At 36.9% G+C, this 20,450-nt stretch overlaps 1 protein-coding gene across 1 annotated transcript in view; it reads left to right on the top strand.

Annotated features, from left to right (window-relative positions):
• The first annotated feature begins 2,984 nt into the window (after positions 1-2,984).
• LOC134660799 (neuroligin-4, Y-linked-like) overlaps positions 2,985-20,450 on the top strand; it is a 113,815-nt gene continuing 96,349 nt past the window's right edge. Inside the window, exon 1 of the mRNA XM_063516595.1 lies at positions 2,985-3,541. The gene's annotated coding sequence lies outside the window, so the exon portion shown is untranslated. The remainder of the gene's footprint in view (positions 3,542-20,450) is intronic.

Genomic DNA, 20,450 nt, shown 5'->3' with positions numbered 1-20,450 from the left:
GGGCCAGATTACGCCGCGCCGCGTGGAATGTGAAGTGCATAGGGGTAAGTGCATACCGTTCACTCAAGGAAAAAATTATCCCTTATAAGATCACTCATGTGTCTGCCATTTTGTTAAAGCCAATTTTCACCGTAACTACTTACTAGTTCAATTGAAATTTGGTACACATATGTCAAGTAAGGAAGTAGTAAGTCGGTGATCCAAAGATGGGCTAGTAACGTAAATAAATGAACTTTTAACTTTGCGGCGATTTTGGAATCATGTAACATATCGGATATAATACATAATTATAAGTAGGTAAGCAAAAGTGTACCATAACGTATCTCAGAACTGTATTACATATACAAAAAATAGTTCAACGCCAAAAGATTAATGGAAGACCCATGTCCTTGGTGAGTTGGTCTTAAACAAAAAATATGCAATAAAAATGTGTAACTGTGGAACCCATAGTGAATACTACTTGTAGGTACATGATCGGTTTTTTTATATTATGTACCTATAAGGTATTTGCTACTTTATACTTTATAAGTGTACCTACATAATATTTACTTATAAGCAGTTGTCACGTAAAATATTTGTAGATTTTTTTGGAAGTATGTGTCACATCATCATCATCTTCCTCGCGTTGTCCCGGCATTTTGACACGGCTCATGGGAGCCTGGGGTCCGCTTGGCAATTAATCCCGGAAATTGGCGTGGGCACTAGTTTTTATGAAAGCGACTGCCATATGACCTTCCAACCCACAAAGGGTAAACTAGGCTCTTATTGGGATTAGTCCGGTTTTTTCACGATGTTTTCCTTCACCGAAAAGCGACTGGTAAATATCAAATGATATTTCGTACATAAGTTCCGAAAAACTCATTGGTACGAGTCGGAGTTTGAACCCGCGATCTCCGAATTGCAATTCGCACGCTCTTACCGCTAGACTACCAGCGGTTCCTAGGCCTCCAGCGATTTTTTTGAAGTATGTATAGCACAAAAAAATATTTAGAAATGTAACATTTAAGGTAGGTAATTAAAAAAAGGTATAAACATTATTGAAGAAGACTTGGAGGAAGTGTCATAGGGATCTACATTCGATGCGTGAAAAACATGTTCTTTTGTCTAATTATAATCGATCGGCAATCACGCGAGCGCATAAAACGAAAAATCATTTTTTTTTTTCACTCCCTAAAAGTCCTTTAACCTAATAACAGTAAAACAAAAAATAAAATATATAGGGTTACCAACCAGCCAAAGAATTATAAGTAGATATATGCACTTATCCCAACGCACCTCACGTTCTACTCTGCACGGGGTTCATTGCCGCTCCTACCGCCGTAAGTACCTAACTATCAACACCTACATTATCAAGGCAACGATCGAAGATAATCGGTTCAGCACTGAAATCTTACCGGTGGAATACCGGTATAATATTTTTTATTTTCATTTTATTAATTTAATAGCGAAACAAAAGGCGAATATACCACATAAAAGTAAATCGGTAAAGTGTTACCATATATTTTCAAATTTTATTTTGTCCGCCTTAATGAAATTTTGTACCCTGCCGGAACTTTATTTATTTAAATTCACATTGAATTGATTTTGCGCCTTATGAAAAGTCGTATAGAGTAGTAAATAAAATTTTACATATAACTTAATGACATCTGGATCTGGTTTTATTCAGTTTAACTTTACAAAACGCGTATCTCGACAAAGTCATAATGTAGAAAATTGTCAACAATCAAATGAATGATTCGAATTTAAATAGGTACGTCACGTGTGACATGAACAGACAAGGAAAACAAGATTAAATGTATTGTTTCTCTTTCTTCTTTCAATGGAACGCTTTTACAGTTTCTGTTCCTAAAAGGAGGTCAGTGGTTAACACTAAACTCAAAACGCTATCTTAAAAAAACTTGATGGGTCAATGACCTATCCCAGTAAAGTGAGGTAGTGTGCGTGAAGTGCGCTTGTGTGTGAAATGGGGTAAATTGACAGAATCTGAAAATTTACCCACCGCTACCGTCACCTTAAGATACACTTGGAGACCATATACATCTCTAAGTAATTATTTATTTTATTTTTAATGATTCTGACACTTGGAGACCTTTACATCCCTAAGTATTTATTCATTTTATTATTTTTATTTTATTGTACATACTTATATTTTTAATGATTCGGACACTTAGAGACCTTTACATCTCTAAGTCAATTTAGGCTAGTAATTATGTGAAGCTATACCGTCTTTTATGTAACATACGAGCACAAAATGCTGTGTCTCACAGCTAAGTGTCATCACTATTTTAATATTAATATAGGCCGGTAGCTTGAACATGTCATGCTCGCTTAAAAGTCTTTGCTTACGGTGGCGTCGTTGATCGGGTCGCCACTTTCCCGAATGAAGGTTGAGGGAGGCGATGGCTGAGATACGCGTCGTACTCGTGAACGGGTGCTGTTTGTGGAGACGGGTCTGTTTAAGCTAACACGAATATATTTAGTAACTTTATTTTTTAATTTAATTGCAGTGAGACGCCTCATTCGGTTCTCGTATGTTTTTTTTTTCTCGTAATGTGTTAATCATACAGGATTGTGACTCTTGGAGACCCTATACATCTCTAAGGATAATTTGATAAACTATGTTATTTTTTAGTTCTGACACTTAGAGACATTTACACCTCTAAATAAGTTTAGATTTTTTTTTCCATGTATCTGTTTTGTTTTTATTTTAATATTATTATTATAGTTTTTTTATGTAATTCGACATTAAGAGACCTTATACATCTCTATGTAATTGTATTACGTTAGTTTGATTTGGTAGTTGTAGTTGTATTTAATAATTGTTGATGTATAATTATTATTATTTTGCTTTTATGTAAATTCAATGTTGACGTGTAAAAGTGCCCTTGTGGCCTATTTGCTGAATAAATGTTGAAGTCGAAGAAGTTGAACAGTACCAATTTGATTACCGAAATAGGTAGGTACTATGCGTACCTACTTTGTGTAAGCATTATTAATATTCCTGTATCAAGCAATGAAACAATAACAGCATTTCTTAGATACAATTTATCGTTCTGCACGACATTCCCGAGAAACCGTTAACGAGGCCTGCGTCACAGCTGAGAATATTCGTCACTCTTCGGCATCCACCGTGGATCGTGGAAACAATCGGAACGCGCCATTTTCATCTCTTTTCAGACGGGGTTGCGCGAGCAGGCATGCGCAGAAACAACACCCCGTCAAACGCCGCCAGTGAAGCGGCGCGCCCTGCCGCACCGCGTAACCGCGCCCTTTCTACTCGAGCTGAAAAACCATTTTCATAATCAGAAGCTCCTGTGAAACTCAATAATCAGTTGATATTCTGCAAGCCAAAATGGACACTGTTGTTTTTAAAGTATTTATTTTCAATTTTTTGCCATTTTTACCTTGCCGACGTATACGATATAACCGAATTTCGTGCTGAGTGTGAGTTACTGTGTATCTATATACTTTTAGTAAATTAAGTGTGCTTGTGTGTATTTAAGACTGAGATTGCCACATCGCTCGTTCAGTGAAAATATTGGTAAGAAATCGTTTGAATCGCTGACTCTTACTTTAGATTCCTATTTTGAGTTTTGGTGGTACAGTCAGCAGCAGAAGTTGCTAAGCGGGCGAGGTATCCAAAATTACCTTGATGCGCTCTTATTCTCTTAACAATAAAGTCGCGTCAAGATCATTTTAAACACCTCGCCCGCTTAGCAACTATTGCTGCTGACTGTATTCAATCAAATCTTTATGAATAAGTGTATGTCAACTGCAAACAGGACCTTTATGATAACCAATAGTTGCAGCGAATTGATGGATTACCTGATTGACTGATTAGTTCGCATTTAATCCCGATTTTATTCATTCATTCCTTTCGTTTAAGTACCTACCTAGTTTTTTTTTCTTGAACGACAACCAATTTTATACGATCAAATATCAAAACTCATTATTTATTTTTAATGAATACAATATTGCTTTTCAATTGTTATTGATTGAAAATGGTTTCACACTTCGGTTTTTATATTTTACATACATCACCTTCAAGTATATGTTTAAATCAATTTTAAGGCTCAAGCAAACTTTCATAATTGTAGTGTCAGTACCAATTAATCCATACTAACATAATTAATGCAAGAGTAACTCTTTTTGCCTGTTACCTTTTTGTACCGCTAGCGTACAGTCAGCATCAAAAGTAACTGATGAAACAACGCGACAATAGTATCAGCCACCCTGAAAGTAATTTTTAAATACAGATCAATCTTTACAGTTCGCGTTCAAAAGCATTTGTTACAGTCTAATTGTTCTACATATCTCTTTTTGTTAAGGTGTTATAGAATGGTATATAATTTTGACGCATAGTCTTAACCGCTCGGCTACTTTAAATTTTGATGCTGACTGTAAAAAAAACGATTATGTGTGTATACTTCTCTGCTAAGAGAACAGCTTTTCTACAGCTTGGATTGGGTTACCCAACACTTGTAGCGATGAACAACACGAACTCATTATGTCCACTGTAGTGTCACAACACGATTTTGCGCGCACGTCCACCACGTTCGTCTTAGTAAATTAATAAACAATAATGTAGGTACCTATACGTATTATGTTGCTTGTTCTCTGAAGACAAATACCAAGAGCGATATGCAGTTTTTATTAAATCTGTTGCGGTTTTGATATGGGTATGATATGATCGCTCGCGCTTATTTGTACGCAGGAAATGTACAGGGAGTCGTATCAAGGTCGTGCATTAAAAATAACAATGGAATTTAAGTTTCGAATCGGCCGCCTAACCATTTCTGTGATTTTACCGAGAAGGGACACTTATCGTGACATAGCTTTGCTAATGGAGTGTCGCCGTGCGTTGCGGGTGCATAACTGTTAACGCAAATAAGTGACGCGATACATCGATGACTTTTTTTTCTTTTTCCATTGTTTTAGAAACCTTAACTACTATATATTTTTTTTTAATCTTTATTATTTAAGTATGTAGTATTAATCATCATTAACTTAAGAGTTATTTACTCTTGTCGGTGGAGTATTTTCCACCTTTCCCTATCTTGCGCCAGCTCTTTGACTTTTTGATACGACACGACCCCTACTTTTTTCATTCACTTGCTCTAAAAAGCTGCGTCTGGATTTTCCTCTACCCCGCTTGCGTCCTATCGTGAGTGAGTGAGTGGTTATTAAGTGTCCAATCATTTTTCCCTGATGGTCAATCGTGGGCAAAGCTTCTTCTTTAAGCTTGTTTCGTATTGTAGGAATCTAGGAATGAATATAAAATGTTTATACAGCTTTATATTTTCCTCTTTAAAATGAAGATGAGAAATATGTATTGGTTTATTGAACAACATCAATTAAGAGGAAAGGGGACGGTCGCTTCTCCATACAGACGTAGTCCCAATTTTCCTCTCTGGATATTGACATTATGGAAAATATTTAAACATAATTTGATGATATTAACCATAGTTATGCCCCTACATTTTGATATACAACATATTGTGTCAAAATATTTTCAATAATGTTAAAATCCAGAAAGAAAAATGAGGACTACGTTTGTATGAAAAGGCGATTTCGCGCGGGTCCTCCACTTTCGTCTTAATGTTGTACTTTGTAGGTATAATTTCAATGTACTTACTTTGCCTCTTATATGTCCACCTGAAGAATCACTAATTTCCCAACATGTTACGGTAATTGATGTGACGAACCATATAAATATCTCATAAATCATGGTCCGCTATGGGTCGTTACTCGCACATTTCCTGCCAATCGATATTTACGATCTCAACCAGTTTCCTTTAGTTGCGCTACAGGAACATAGCGGTTTCCTTCGTGCATAGATTTTACTATGTATGCTTGTCAGTTAGGTACTAAGTAAACAATTGTCAAATTTAAAATGTTTTGGTAGAGTCGATACCAAAAATAAAGATACAATTTAAAGTTACAAAAACATGTATCGAAGAAAATGAATTTTTCATATACTGTAACAAATACATAAACATATGACAGCTACCAGTATAATGTACTCTCTCTAGGTGCCTTAAATAATGTATGTATATGAAATTTTCAGCCGTAAAACGAGCCAAATATGATGCCAAAAATAAGTTCATATAACAAAATTTCAGACTTAAGTCTCCTTTTCGTTTGGCACCATTTTTTTAAATATACTTATGTAATTGTTATAGAAATATCAAATCTATTAATACGAAATTCAAAATAGGATCTTTAAACATTAACCCCCTTTACGGATCTGATTTTATTCAAAGTTGTACACAGTGTTTTCGGGTTGTCCCATACTTTTGATATAATGTTTTGCATATTTATAGGGCTCAATTTAATCAAGATTTTTTTAAATCAAATCCACATTTAGTTTTTAGTTATTTAGTGTACTCATTTAGTCATGTTGTATAATAATACATTAAATAATAAATATTTTGTGGTAAAAAAACGTCATGTTTTTTGCTGTCCCAACTCGAATGCTGAACTTCTAAAGTATTTTATTTTTCAAAAACTATTCGTATAAAAACTTTACGACGTCAAAATATATATAGACTGATATATGTGCTATTATGTTATTAAAACATATTATTTTAAAAACTAACGCACCCTTTTAAAATTATTAAAATTTGTTGAGACGGAATCTGAACATTGCGTTATTTTCCGTTCCGAAACCGCTATTTGATTGTGTAATTTAAAATATTATTGGTACTATTTGGTATCATTTTACTCTGCCTGGCAAAAGTAATCAAAAATTTTATATATCCGCAATTTTTCATTCAATACTTGCCCGACAAACACGAAAGTGCATGTCAGTGGTAACATTTTATCGTTCCACCTGACTGGCACTAATGGCCAAGTCATATACGTATTAAAAATTAAAGATATCTTATGGATACGGTTTAACACCTCCTGGCACTGACTAAAATAACCGACTTGGTTTCACATAACATCTCAAAACTTTTTTGTAGTAGAAAAATTGCGTTACGAGACTTACATCTTTTTACATGTAATATTTTTGATGGGATTTCGTTATCGGCATAACTATGCCTTACAAAGCACTTGCATATACATATCTTGCACATACATAGGTCTTGAATGACTTCTTTCGGAAGTTCCAAGTTTGTAAGTTCTTTTACCACACACTCCTTCTGTAAAAATAATTACAATGTTAGAAACAACTAAAAAAAAAACAAATAACAGAAAAAAAGAGTAAATAAAGAGATAAGATAAAACATAAACAAACTTTTCATCGCGAGAGCTTTAATAATTTTATTCATAGTAGTAGGTGACGATGGTGTTTATTGAAATTTTGGCTGATAACATTTTGGCTATCGCCAAATGTTATAAATCGCGACACATGTTTGTGTATCAAGCACAGCAAAATGAAAATGCTATTTACAGCATTGGTGAAAAATGGAGTTCTCCCAAATATATATAAAATCTCTCTGTGATGTGATGTCTAAACTCATGCAAAAACAGGGTCATAGAGTATGTAATTGAAGAACACTGTCTTGAAAAAACGGTACAGTCGTGTCAGTGGGAGCGAGCAGACCAATTCAATTCGACACACGTCGAGTGAGCTCCATCGTCGCGGCGGATTCCCGCCAGATTCATGTAGAAATAAAAATATTTAAAAAAATATGACTCAAGTTAACCGAGTGTTCTATTTTTTTATTTATACCTGAATAACCAGCCTTTCCGTTGAAGTATTCTCAACATCAAAAAGAAAGACAAAATAATACTAAGCACCATAAGAAAAAACACAAAATTAATGGATGTATCCTATGTAACAGATAGCCTTAAATGGAAATGGACTGGACACATGCTCAGAGAGCCAGGACAAAAATGGTCAAAAATTGTTACAACCTGGTACCCCAAAGACGGGAAAAAGAAAAGAGGCAGACCTTACCGCAGATGGGAAAACGATATTCGGTTTTTTTCTGATTTCGGCCGAAACCGAAACCGAAATTTTTGAAGACGTATCAAAATATTCAAAATTACTGTACAAATCGTAAGGAAATAGTTATTTGTACAACAAGTGATCAAAGTTTGATATTTCTTCGAGTGCTTATTTTGAGTCCCGTGCAAGCGAAAGATACTATAATAGATTCACGAGCGTAGCGAGTGAATCTAATTTAGAATCTTGAGCGTAGTAAGGGACTCAAAAGCGCACGAGATGTAAATAACTTTGATCTCGTGTAGTACACAACATTTTTCACCTCAGCGCAGTGAGAACATACCTATTAGACAACTTGAAAAAAGTAATCCTTCTTCATCACTTAATACCTGCACTCATGTTTTTTAAGATATACAAACAATTAAGTTTAATTACCACAATGGAACACAAAAACAAAACGTAATAATAAATTCCAGTAAAATAATATAGAAATAACAAACATTAACTGAAACTTCAATCGACAACTTTTTTTTGTAAAAAAAATCTTTGTAAGATACGGTCCGAATTGCGGATACGTACTATTTGTCAACTATGGTAGAAATTCTTAAAAGTAAAATAATTAATTTTGCATGATGATCTATTTTTTGAATTCGTTATTTAAATTGTACAATAAAATACCTAAAATATAGTATTTTATCAGTTTTTATCAAATCTTAAACTTTATTTTTATTAATTAATTAATAAGAATTCATACTCGTACTTGGTTTGGAACGATGCGGTCTGAAGTTTTTCGGGGGTCTATTATAAACTGTGAATATACTGTTGAATGTCGTTTTAACTTTTTTTTTGTCTGTTTCTTTTTGCTAACAGTGTGAAAGGGACAGAGATAATAGAACCCAAGTATTTCGAACTTTTATTAGACCCCGCATGTTAAATGACATTTGACTATAAAGGTCACTTGAATGTCATTTTGTCTCACTCAGTGAGCAAAATCGTATTTTGCTCACTGTTTTTAAGAATCAAAGTACCCTTGTTCGAGCTGCTGAGGTGAAAAGGTTATTGCAAGGATTTCTTATGAGAACAGTTACTTTTTTTGTTAAACAAAATAAAAAACGTTTATTTTTAATGAAAATAGATATAATTAGAGGTAAATTATGAAATTTTAAACCAAATAAAATCAAGTCTTTAAACTTTTAAACAAAGTTACCTAATTAATATAATACCTGGACAAAGTCAATTGCAAGATAAATCACAGCTTAAACATAAGTCAACTTTTACATAAATTATAGTATTATCACTGTAATCAGAGATCTTTAAACAAAGCTTTAGAATAATAGCTCGTGTGACAAAGTCAAACATTGCAAGAGAAATCACAGCATTCATGCTACTTTAACATAAATCAACTTTGTCAAAAAATATGAAATAATTAAATTTTAATCAACTCTCTTTCTCTACATAATTATGAAATTATCACTTCAACCAGCGATCTTGAAAAAAATTTACCAAGATCGATACAGTAGTCATGCTACTTAAACACTAATCAACTTTTACATACCTACCTACATATGTAAGGGATAGTAATAGGGTTAATAAGGTATTCTTTTACTGCAGTTATCAAGACTTCACTAATTCGTGGCATAGGTATTATATTATTCAAAACAAACAACCTATTCTTATCACGTCTAAACTAAATTCACAATCTTAATATCAAACGTATTGTTCATTAATCACAGCATAAAATGCAGTAACAGATTCTAAAAAAGTAAATAATAATTTAATAAATAAACAACACTCACCATATTTTGTCGCGCGACACGTGGTTCACAAACAAACGTCACAAACTGCATGCATACTACTGTCGCTGGTCCCAGCTTCGGTGCGTAAGCTTAGTATGGATATACCTAACCAACCGCTTACTATGACGTAATTACTGTGCGAAGTTTGGTTTTCATATACAATTCTTTGTGACAAATTCGGATAAGATGACTTCGCTTATAGTGACAAATCGCTACCTAAAAATCCTATTTCCATGAAATTATGGCCGGTTATGGGCGATTTTATTGAAAGTTGTCTCAACACTTTTTTTTCAATTTGGATTTCTGTATCATGAGCTCTTTTGATCCTAATAGGAGAAAAAAAGTGTCCCATAATTTCCATACATTTTTCGATCTTTGCATTCCGTGACCTATACAAATACCTATATACAAAGTGGGAAAAAACCTTGGGACACTAATAAGATAGAAAGAGCTCGTAATTCTGAGTAGAAATAACATAGAAATTAACAAATTTAAAAAAAGTGTAGGGGACAACTTTAAATAACATGGCCCTTATACTGACACTTCGCTGGTTTTCGTGGCCGTCCCCACATCTTTCCCTGCGAAGACGTTGGGTGCGTTTGTGGCGTGTAAGGTAGGTAGGTATATTAGTTTTGAGTTTCAGTCACAAGTTGATATTTGTTACAAGTTTAATAAAACTCATCTCTCATAAAGGAATTTAGGATTAATTTGGAAAACTTAACAAAAATAAGAAGTTGTACAACTATGTTTTATATTATGACATCCGCTTAGTATGACGTGTTTGAAACTCCCCTTCGATGTCATTAAAAACGGATTCTACTGTAGTTCAATTAAAGACATGCCAAGAAATATATTCGTGAAAAAATAAGAGTCTTGGAATCCCGAGCCTTATCCATGTTAAGTACAATGTTTGAGGTCATTCACCCCAAATGGCACTACCTATTCCGATCATTGTTTATAACCAGCCTTTCCGATGGTGTACTTATAACATGCCAGTATCAAACAAATGAGCATAGAGTATTAAATCTATTTTTTTTTGGCATGACCCTCGTATTATAACGGTCTAAAGTTAACCTAACCTAACCTTTTCGTGTCAAACACAAAAGCTGGGACTCGGACGCCACGTCACCGAAATTGAACTTTATGTATATGCACGTAGGTCTGTGTTGCTTTGTGGTCTGTGACAGATCCGTCTTTGGCGTTGGACCTACTAATTCATTGTGTGCTTTGAGTTACCAGTCTTCACATTAATTACTTTTGAGGTTGCTTCAATAGAATCTTTTCCGTAGGTACCTTCCAAACATGTGGTTAACGAGGTACCTACAAAGGGAGAGTTATTTTTTCAAGCTTTTTGGTACGGTATTTATGCACTGCGACTCTTCAAAATTTCAATTGCACTTTCTAAAATATTATGTTCCTTTATTTTTTAGAGTAAATAATTTTGATCAATGAAGGAACAGGTAAACAATCTAAAAATATTACCGGACTAAGTACCTATCTAAAAAGAGTAAACGAGTGTTTAATAATCCATAATAAAATAAAACGTAACTGATGTAAATAGGATAGTGGCGTTCACTGTTACGCACTGTTAGTGCTAAAAGGAGACCTAGGCTCTCCGAAACATGTCGCGAGTGACTTAAAACAAGTGAGTCTAAACCATAAATTTATTCAATATTGTCTGTAAGTATGTCTCACAACAGTTTAAATTCGAAAATGGAAATCCGTGTTGGCGTCGATTCAGCTATGTTTATTGGCTTTAAGGCGCTCTCGGTTGTCAGCCGCCCCGCACCAGCGCACGGCCCATCCTCTAAGGGCGTCCCGTCTGAGCGCTTGCTGTCGTTCCGCACAATATGAGGCTCCAGAGCTGCGAGGATGTTAACGCTGTCGAGAGCCCTTCTGAGGATATCGTCGAGGGCGGCGTAGCGAGACGGGAAGCTGACGCCTGAAGAGCAGGAAAGGCCGTGGTGACCAAGTCGGTCTACCGGAATACCGGGTGGCAATCGAGACTATTGTATCGCAAGCTCTTTGTCGTTTGAGTCTGGGTGGCAAATTTGGAGTCGGTCAAGCTAGCCAAGAATTCCTAGCCCCACACGCGATCTCGCAGCTTGTCGCATTAGAGGCTTTTTTAAGGATCTTAATACCTGCGAGATTAGACCTACTGTGGATGGAAAATTGGTATGCCGGAAAAGCTACACCGGATATTACGGGGTCCCAATTTTATACCAAAAATGAATTCTACGTTATTGATTTATCCGAAATTGATACCAAACCGAACGGGGACTGTTAGAATTTTTAGAATGAGGCCGAGCGGAGCGGTAGTAAACTTTGGAGAAGAGCACTACCTAACGGTTGTCTCAATGTGGGGGCCGTTTGCCGGATATTTTATTCCATATTTATAATCGGAACATGTATTTTTTTATAATTCAACATACCTAATAAATATCACAACTTACTCAAAAAATACGTGTTTTTATTTTTAAACGAAATAGTGCACTCTTGTAGGAATAGCAATTTATGGATACGTCTTCTTTGTCGATAATCGAATCTCATTCACGAATTGCTACTTCCCAGTCTCTGCAATAATATATTAATATCTGGGTGACCGAGCTTCGCTCGGAAAACATATAAAAACTCGAAAATGCGCGTTTTCCCAGAGATAAGACCTAGCTAGATCGATTTTTCGCCCCCAAAAACTCCCGTATAGCAAATTTCATCGAAATCGTTAGAGCCGTTTTCGAGATCCCCGAAATATATAAATAAATAAATAAACAAGAATTGCTCGTTTAAAGGTATTAGATTATTAAAAAATATATATAAGACAAAGTAACAATTCAGAGATGTTGTTCCGTTACCATCGTATTTAATTTGTCAAGTACCTAGGGTAGATCGAGGCGAATCGGTTCAGACTAAAAATCTGTTGATGTTTAAAATAATAATTTTATATTATTTCTTACGCCTGACGTCGCAGGCTAAGAAAACAGACGTACGGTGAAATATTAGTGCTGAGATCAACGCAATATTTCAGATACTAACGGATCTGATTCGACTCGGCGTACCCTACTTTCTAATGTAAACTCATTACCACACACACCTAATTTCACGCTTGCACTAGACTGGACTGGAGTAGATAGGTCAATCAATTAATTCAAACCACAGTTTTCACTTTAGCAACTATATTTGAAACACTTGTTCACACCTTGAAATTCAAGCACAGAATGAATCGGACCTGGTATCGGTGACCAGTTTTTAACAACTCAACCCTCCCACTCTGTTCAATAAAAGAGCGCGAACCGGAACTGGTAACCAATCCCAAGTCAGTGACATTACTTTATTTTCATTAGCAATATTAACTATTGTATTTATACATTGAATATTTCTAAATTAGAACGACTATTATTTTTAATTAATTGGATTCGTTATTTAATATGTTTATACAATATATTTAAACATAGAACAATATTTTGGTTCCATATTTTCACACTAGGGGATTCCACTCGAGTTTCGTTTAGTCAAAATATGACTATTAATAACCAGTAGCTTACAGATTCGTCCATCCTGACAAATCATGTCACGACCTCGTGTAAGCCCCCCCACGTGTGACAAAATGTACCAATCAATAATGATTGATTCTTGATTCGGGAAACATTAGCATCTCATATTTAATCATTAATTGTTTAACCTATTATATAATTTATTTGACTAATTATACAATATCTTTTCAACTCTTACTAAGTTTCAACAGCGAATCCTCTTTTTTTATTTACATTAATTGATTTAATAACCTCAGGTATTAATTTATCTTCCAGTTCCTTTACTACTATATACAAAAATCTTCTTTATTTTTCTATTCATTCAAAATACCCAATTTTTGTTATATTACTAGCCAATATCCTTCCATACTTTATTAGTAAATGACGTTATTAGCAAATACCATCAATTACATCGATATCTCATCACATAATATTTAATCATCCTTTCTAAGAAAACAAAAGATTAACATCCTTCTATCATCCCTCTGAAAATAATTAACATCCTTCCTTTCGTCATCCCTCTGAAATAAAAAGGTTAACATCCTTCCAGTATCTCTCTGACAAAAAAAAAGATTAACATCCTTCCAATAAACATTTTAATTTATATCCAATTATCCTTCCATCCATTATACTATTTACGTGATTTTTATCTCATTTTACAGCTGCTTACATGTATATATATTAATATTTCTTTTTACACTATGTTCCCTTGGATCCTGATTCCTGAATGTCATCTACCTCTAATCCATCATTCGCTATATTTATTGTTGTGTTGCTATTATTAACATCATCCTCTTCCATCTCTTCAGCGCTCGTATCGTCTTCTGACCTTTTGAAATGTAACCATGGGTGTATCTTTTCTACAGGATATACACCCCTATAGATAGCCTTTCCTTTACGCCTAGTAATCTGAGTATCTTCTACCGAATATCTGTCATTACTCATCACCCCAACGATTTTGTACGGACCCAAACATTTTGGCATTAGCTTCTTACTCTTTCCCGGACATAAAACGGACCTCTCTACTCTAACCAAATCTCCTATTTTAAATTTTCGTGGTTCGCATCTAGTTTTATCAAATCGGGTTTTCTGTTTTTGTTGTGCTAACTCTGTGTCTATCAACGTCAGCCCTAATTTCTGTAAGTTTATTTGTAGCAACATTTTGCTCTTGATCATTATTTATCGTTGACCGCAATTTGCCCTCTGCCATGCTTGTCAGATTGAACCCGAATAATACTTCCGCCGGTGTACGACCTATACCTTTATTTTTTGTATTGTTTAATCCCCATTGGACATCCAAAACTTTACTACCCCAATCGTCCTCATCCCGTCCATGGTTCATTGCGGTCAAAGAATCTAAAATCGTGCGATTGTACCTCTCCACTTGGCCGTTGGCCCGTGGCAACCGCGTTCATTATATGTTTCACCCCTACACTTTTTAAGAAATTGGCTAATTTCTTACCCGTGAAGGAAGAATACCTGTCGGTAATTAATCTTGTGGGGCAGCCAAACATAGCAAAGTATTCTTTAAACGCTTTTATAGTTGTAAACGACTTCGTACTCTTTACAGCTTTTAAAATTATAAACTTGCTGTAAGAGTCTATAATCACCAGCAGATATTTATTTTTACGTTTACTCGCATTAAATGGCCCCAAATGGACGGCGTGTAAAGTATGAAAAGGTTGAGCAACCTTAGGTATCGGGTGTAAATAGCCCGACTTCTTTCCCGATGGCGTTTTGCTATGAGCGCACTCCAAACAAGATTGGACATATTTCCTTGTGAACTTATTCATGCCAGGAAACCAATAAGTTTCTTTAATTTTTTCTAACGTCTTCTATACGGAAAAATGTCCAATCTCATGATGGCACGCTTTCAACACATGCCATCGTACTCCTTTAGGTACCAACCATTTGTTACCATCCTCAGTCATCCTATACACACAATTGTTTTTTATGCAAAAGTTATTCTTTATGTCTACTACATCATTAATTTTGGGGTCTTGTAATATATTTTTTATTCTTTCAATTTCACTATCACCAGATTGTACCGTTTTTAACCAATCGTCAGAAATTGCAAAAACAGTTGGTAACTCTGGATTAGATATGAGCGCCGATAGGCAGTTAGCCGGCGGCGGCGCGCCGGTCAAAATTGGTCGGCGGCGGCGGCGAATCGGCGGCGTGGCCTTGAAATACCTTCGATGAATGAAAAAAGAATTCAAACCAAAATTTTACCGAAAAAACATGTTTTTGCTGTAGGAAAGTTATGAAATAAATGCATTTTTTATTTTCAATGATAATTTATTGAATAATGGTACGAAAAAAAATGATATCGTATAAACTGTGGATAAGCGGTATCGCGCGGCATCAGAGGCGGTCTTAATCTTGGTGAGGCTCTGGCCGTAAGATCTTAGCGAGGCCCTTATCTTTTGAGCTAAGTTAAAAATTGTGAAATGACTGTATCAGGGAAACGTCTTGTCGACAGTCCAAAGAAAATCGAGCTCCGTCATTAACCAATATCGATTCAACAAAACCGATTTATGTCAAAAAGTGAGGCCCAACGCCGAGCTCCATGTAACACCGAAGACTTGATTTCGACGCCTCCCAATGCGAGGCCAGAGGATGAGCTGCAGGTAAGCATACAGCTAAGAATCGAACGCCAAGTGTAAGCTTGGCTGACGGCCGAACGCCTGGAGCGCCGATTGCGGCGCGCTTCTGTGCAAGGCCGAGCTGTAAGAGAGCAGAGCGAGGGCGCAGGCCGATAAAGACTGAAGCCATAGTGTTAAAGATCTGGAGCTTTCCTGCGGGCGCATTCGTGCGACGCCAAAGGCCGAGCTGCAATGGAGCTAAGATCGGATAAGGACCAATGCTCAAGCGTTTTAAAACAGGCCGAAAGTTGAGCTCCAAACAGGGCCAAAAACTTGCAGGTTCAGATAGCGGCTTAATTCCATGCGAGCGATGCAAGGCCAAAGATTGAGCTGCGAGAGAGCAAAGCTTGAAATTTAAACAGTGGCCAAGTTTAATTGAGACCGGATTCCGACGCCCTTCCGTGCGAAGCCAACGGCTGGACATTTGGACGTGGAAACGCTTAATATCTCAAAATTAAGCCCCTTTTATGCCTTTTAAAGACTTTTAACCATGCTTGCAATGGTTAAATTCGCGGTAAATGACGGATGGTTAGCTGGCAAAATTAGTTAAGCATTGGATCGGTTAATCGGTAATCCAAAGATGTGGGTTCGAGTCTCACGTTAGCCAGAGTTGATCACAGTTAATTTTTTAATTGTGATTGACATATGTGTAGTGTATATTATATACAATCTATAAATTGTAATGTGGAACGTTCCACAATAAAATGGAAGGAAATCAGTATGTTTATTACAAGCATATTGATGTTAAAATTGATATTAAATCATTTCGTTTCCCCAAGACTAGTAGCGCGGTTACTAGACAGATAAGTTTGCATTTGCCTTCGATATTTTTGAATTATATGGGCCTAAAATACCTTGTGAATGCCTATAAACTGTTTGAAGTGGCGCCGTTAATGATCTCAACTCGATTAAAAATATATTAACTGATTCCGAAAGTAGTAGTAACTACCAAGGTCACGCCGATGCCACGCCGATAGCGCAGCGTCGGCGGCGGCGGCGCGAAAATTTTGTCGGCGGCGGCGGCGCGCCGGCGCGGCGCTCATATCTACTCTGGATCCGTTAACGGGGTGTCATCAGATGAACTAGCAATCGGGTTTCGGCTCAATGCGTCTACGTGACACATCTTCTGACCGGATTTGTATTTTACTTCGCAATCAAACTCCTGTATCAAACTCCACCAACGAGCAACCCTAGGAATCATGTCCCTCTTCATGAAAGTAGCCCTGAGTGAATTACAATCCGTTACTATAGTGAACGGCATACCAATGAGATAAAGTCTGAACTTTACTAAAGACGATACAACCGCCAAGGTTTCCAATTCGTATGACGAAAAATGCTGTTCAACAGATGACGTTTGGCGGCTGAAGTATGCCACAGGCTTTAAATCTCCGTTATATTGCTTCTGAAGTAATATGCCCCCAACACCCCACTTACTTGCATCGGTATGCAGCTCAGTCTTTAGCAACGGATTGTACAGTGCTAAAATAGGCCGAGAAACCAGTCTTTCTTTTAATTCATTAAACGCCTCGTCCTGTTCACGACTCCAAACCCAGGGTGCATTATTCTTTAACAAGCTCGTTAGTGGTTTTGCTATAATTGCGAAGTTTTTAATAAACTTCCTAAAAAAACTTGCCAAACCAATGAATTGGCGCACGTTATGTACATTCTTAGGTAACGGAAAAGATTGTACTGCCTGTATCTTTTTGTTGCCCGGTTTGATACCTTCAGCCGTCACTTGAAATCCGAGGAAATCAACAGATGTTTGAAAGAAAAAGCATTTACTTGGTTTTAAAGTTAAATTGAACTCCCTTAATCTCTTGAAAATCAACTCTAGCTTTGTTAAACCCTCCTCAACCGTAGCCGAAGGTACTAAAACGTCGTCCATGTAGGCTACAGCCGTATTAAAACGAAGCGAACCCAAAGCCTTGTTCACAGTTCTTTGAAACACTGCAGGCGCGTTGGCTAGGCCACAGGGCATTCTATTGAATTCCCATTGGCCATCTGGTGTTATGAACGCAGTCTTTGGTTTCGCTTCTTCCGCTAGCTCAATTTGATAGTAGCCGCTAGCTAGGTCCAACGTGGTGTAAAAAGAATGACCCGACAGTCTATTCATTTGGTCCTCCATACATGGAAGAGGGTAATGCTGTTTAATGGTTTTTCTATTTAATGCCCAATAATCCACGCAAAGGCGTTTATCACCCGTTTTCTTTCGAACTAATATGATCGGGCTAGCATACTGTGAACTGGATTCCCTAACTATTCCATTGGCACTCAATTCGTCTACCATACATTGTACCTCTTCTCTTTCTTTCTGCGAGAGCCTATACGGTCTATATACTACCGGTTGATCATCGCTCAAATCAATGTAAATCTTCTCTACTTCTGTACAGCCTAATTCATTCAACGATGTTGCGAAACAATCTCTGTAAGAATTAACCAAATCCAATAAACGTACTTTTTGTGACTCGGGAATGTTGCCGACATTTAATTGTTCCAACGTGAAGGGTTCGAGTGATTCCTTAATTTCGATTCTATTAATTTCGCTAAGATTAGGGGAATCTATGACTATTTCTACTCTTGCGATCAGTTCGTTTTTCTTAAATGTAATGGGATTTTTGCTTAACGGAGTCACAAATACATGACCTACCCCATTCTTAATAGCGTATATACCTTCTTCAATCTGGTATTCCCTACCAGGTTGCCCTCGGTAATTGTTACGGGCATATACGCTTCCTGTCAATTCCGAATCACCTTTTACCTCTAACAAATCTACCCCTTTGATAGTGACATCGCTAGATTTCACTAACTTTTGAACTAACTCATCAGCTTCATAATAGCTTGTAAAAATCAACTCTTTATTAGTTTTTACTATTTGAATGTGAGGTTGTTCGGTGAAGGTCTGACCGATTAACAAAGGGTACTTAATAAGATGATCTGTTACAATCATACATTCTACATAAGCGCTTACATTCTGGATCTGTACGTTAGCCATACATGAACCTAAAGATTCAACAACCGCACCTCCAAATCCTACCATTCTACTAACTTCATCGTCCAACTTGCCAAATAACCGTTTAGCATCACTATTTCGAACTAGGGTTAATTCACTCCCAAGATCTATAAAGCATGTTGTATCTTGTCCATTTACGAGAATTTGTTGTACACATTTATTTGACCTTTTATTAATCTGCGATTGTCCAATCATCATCACCGATTTATCTTTTTTATCATTTGGCCCGGGGCGAAAACATTCAGAGTCGGTATGACCAACTAAAGAGCATTTACTGCATTTTTTTATAGGTTTAGGACACCTTGACAAGGGGTGCCCATCTTCTTTGCAATTATAACAACGGATATTAGTATTAACCTTGTTTGTAGAACCTACAGTAGTATTAGACTTTAGCTCTCGAGTCTTTTTATTTGAATTATTAAAGTTTCTAACAGGCCCTGTTTTAACATTTCGTAAATACGCCAAAAGCTTGTCTGTATCTGTGAATTGTGCTGCCTCCGCACCAAGGCGCACCGACCTGTCGTCTATACCAAATAGGATGCATTCAACCGCTCTTTTCCCTACTATGCCGCAACGATTTAATAAGGCAACTTTTTCATAATAATATTCTTCGAGTGACTCTCCAAACCTAGCCCGCTTGGCCAACATGTCCGTCAACATTTGACCATAATTTTCTTCCGAAGGGAAAGCAGATTTAAGTTTGGCTTGCCACTCGGACCATGAATATAACAAAGTTGGTAGACCTTCGTACCACTTTTTTGCAACGCCTACCAACTTTGGTAATGCATAATGTATCGTTTGACGTTCTGACCATTCGTATAACTCGGCGCATTCATTAACCTTTGTTAACCAGTTCTTAATTGTTTGGTTCTTCAATGAAAGATCAAATTCTGGCACTACATTAATATTTGAAAAAGTTTCCTTATTGCTTTTACGAGAGGATCCAAGGTTGTCTAACAGCTTTGTAAAGTGAGACAAAAAATCACGTGAGGTGTCCTCTGTGGCTGAAGACCGCTGATGCCGAGGGGACTCCCTGGATCTGCCTCGTAGTCGCGATGGTTCTCTGGATCGGTCATAGCGTCGTAGTGGTTCCCTGGATCTACTGCGACGCCGAGGTTCCCGTCGATCGGCGTGGTCCCCGCTTCCTCGTTCATTAACAAAGGAAGGAGACTCCCTGGATCTACTGAGATGCCGTGGTTCCCGTTGATCGGCGTGGTCTTCGCTTCCTCGTTCATCAACAAAGGAACGGCTCCGGCTTCGAGTACGGTTTCGGCGTAAATGGGAGCGTGACCTCGCTGATGGTGAGCGTTGACGCCGTACCCTCCGTAGTGAAGGGCTCCGCAGCACTCGTCTTCGTGGGGTTCGTCTTATGCTACGTCCGCGAGCATCGTCGAGCCTCGGGTTGTCATTGACTGCATCGACTTGGGCCTCCGCCGGCAGTGGTGCTTGATCTCGGTCACTCATTTGTAGCTGTAAACAAAATACTCAAGGACATAATGTGCTCATACTTTATTTTAGATTTTGTTTACATTTTACTACTGTTTACATTTCACTACTGTTTACATTTCACTACTG

This window comes from Cydia amplana, chromosome Z (assembly GCF_948474715.1).
Source record: "Cydia amplana chromosome Z, ilCydAmpl1.1, whole genome shotgun sequence".
NCBI lineage: Eukaryota > Metazoa > Arthropoda > Insecta > Lepidoptera > Tortricidae > Cydia > Cydia amplana.
Note: the sequence above shows the minus strand (reverse complement) of the source record. Positions and strands in the feature narration are given on the sequence as shown.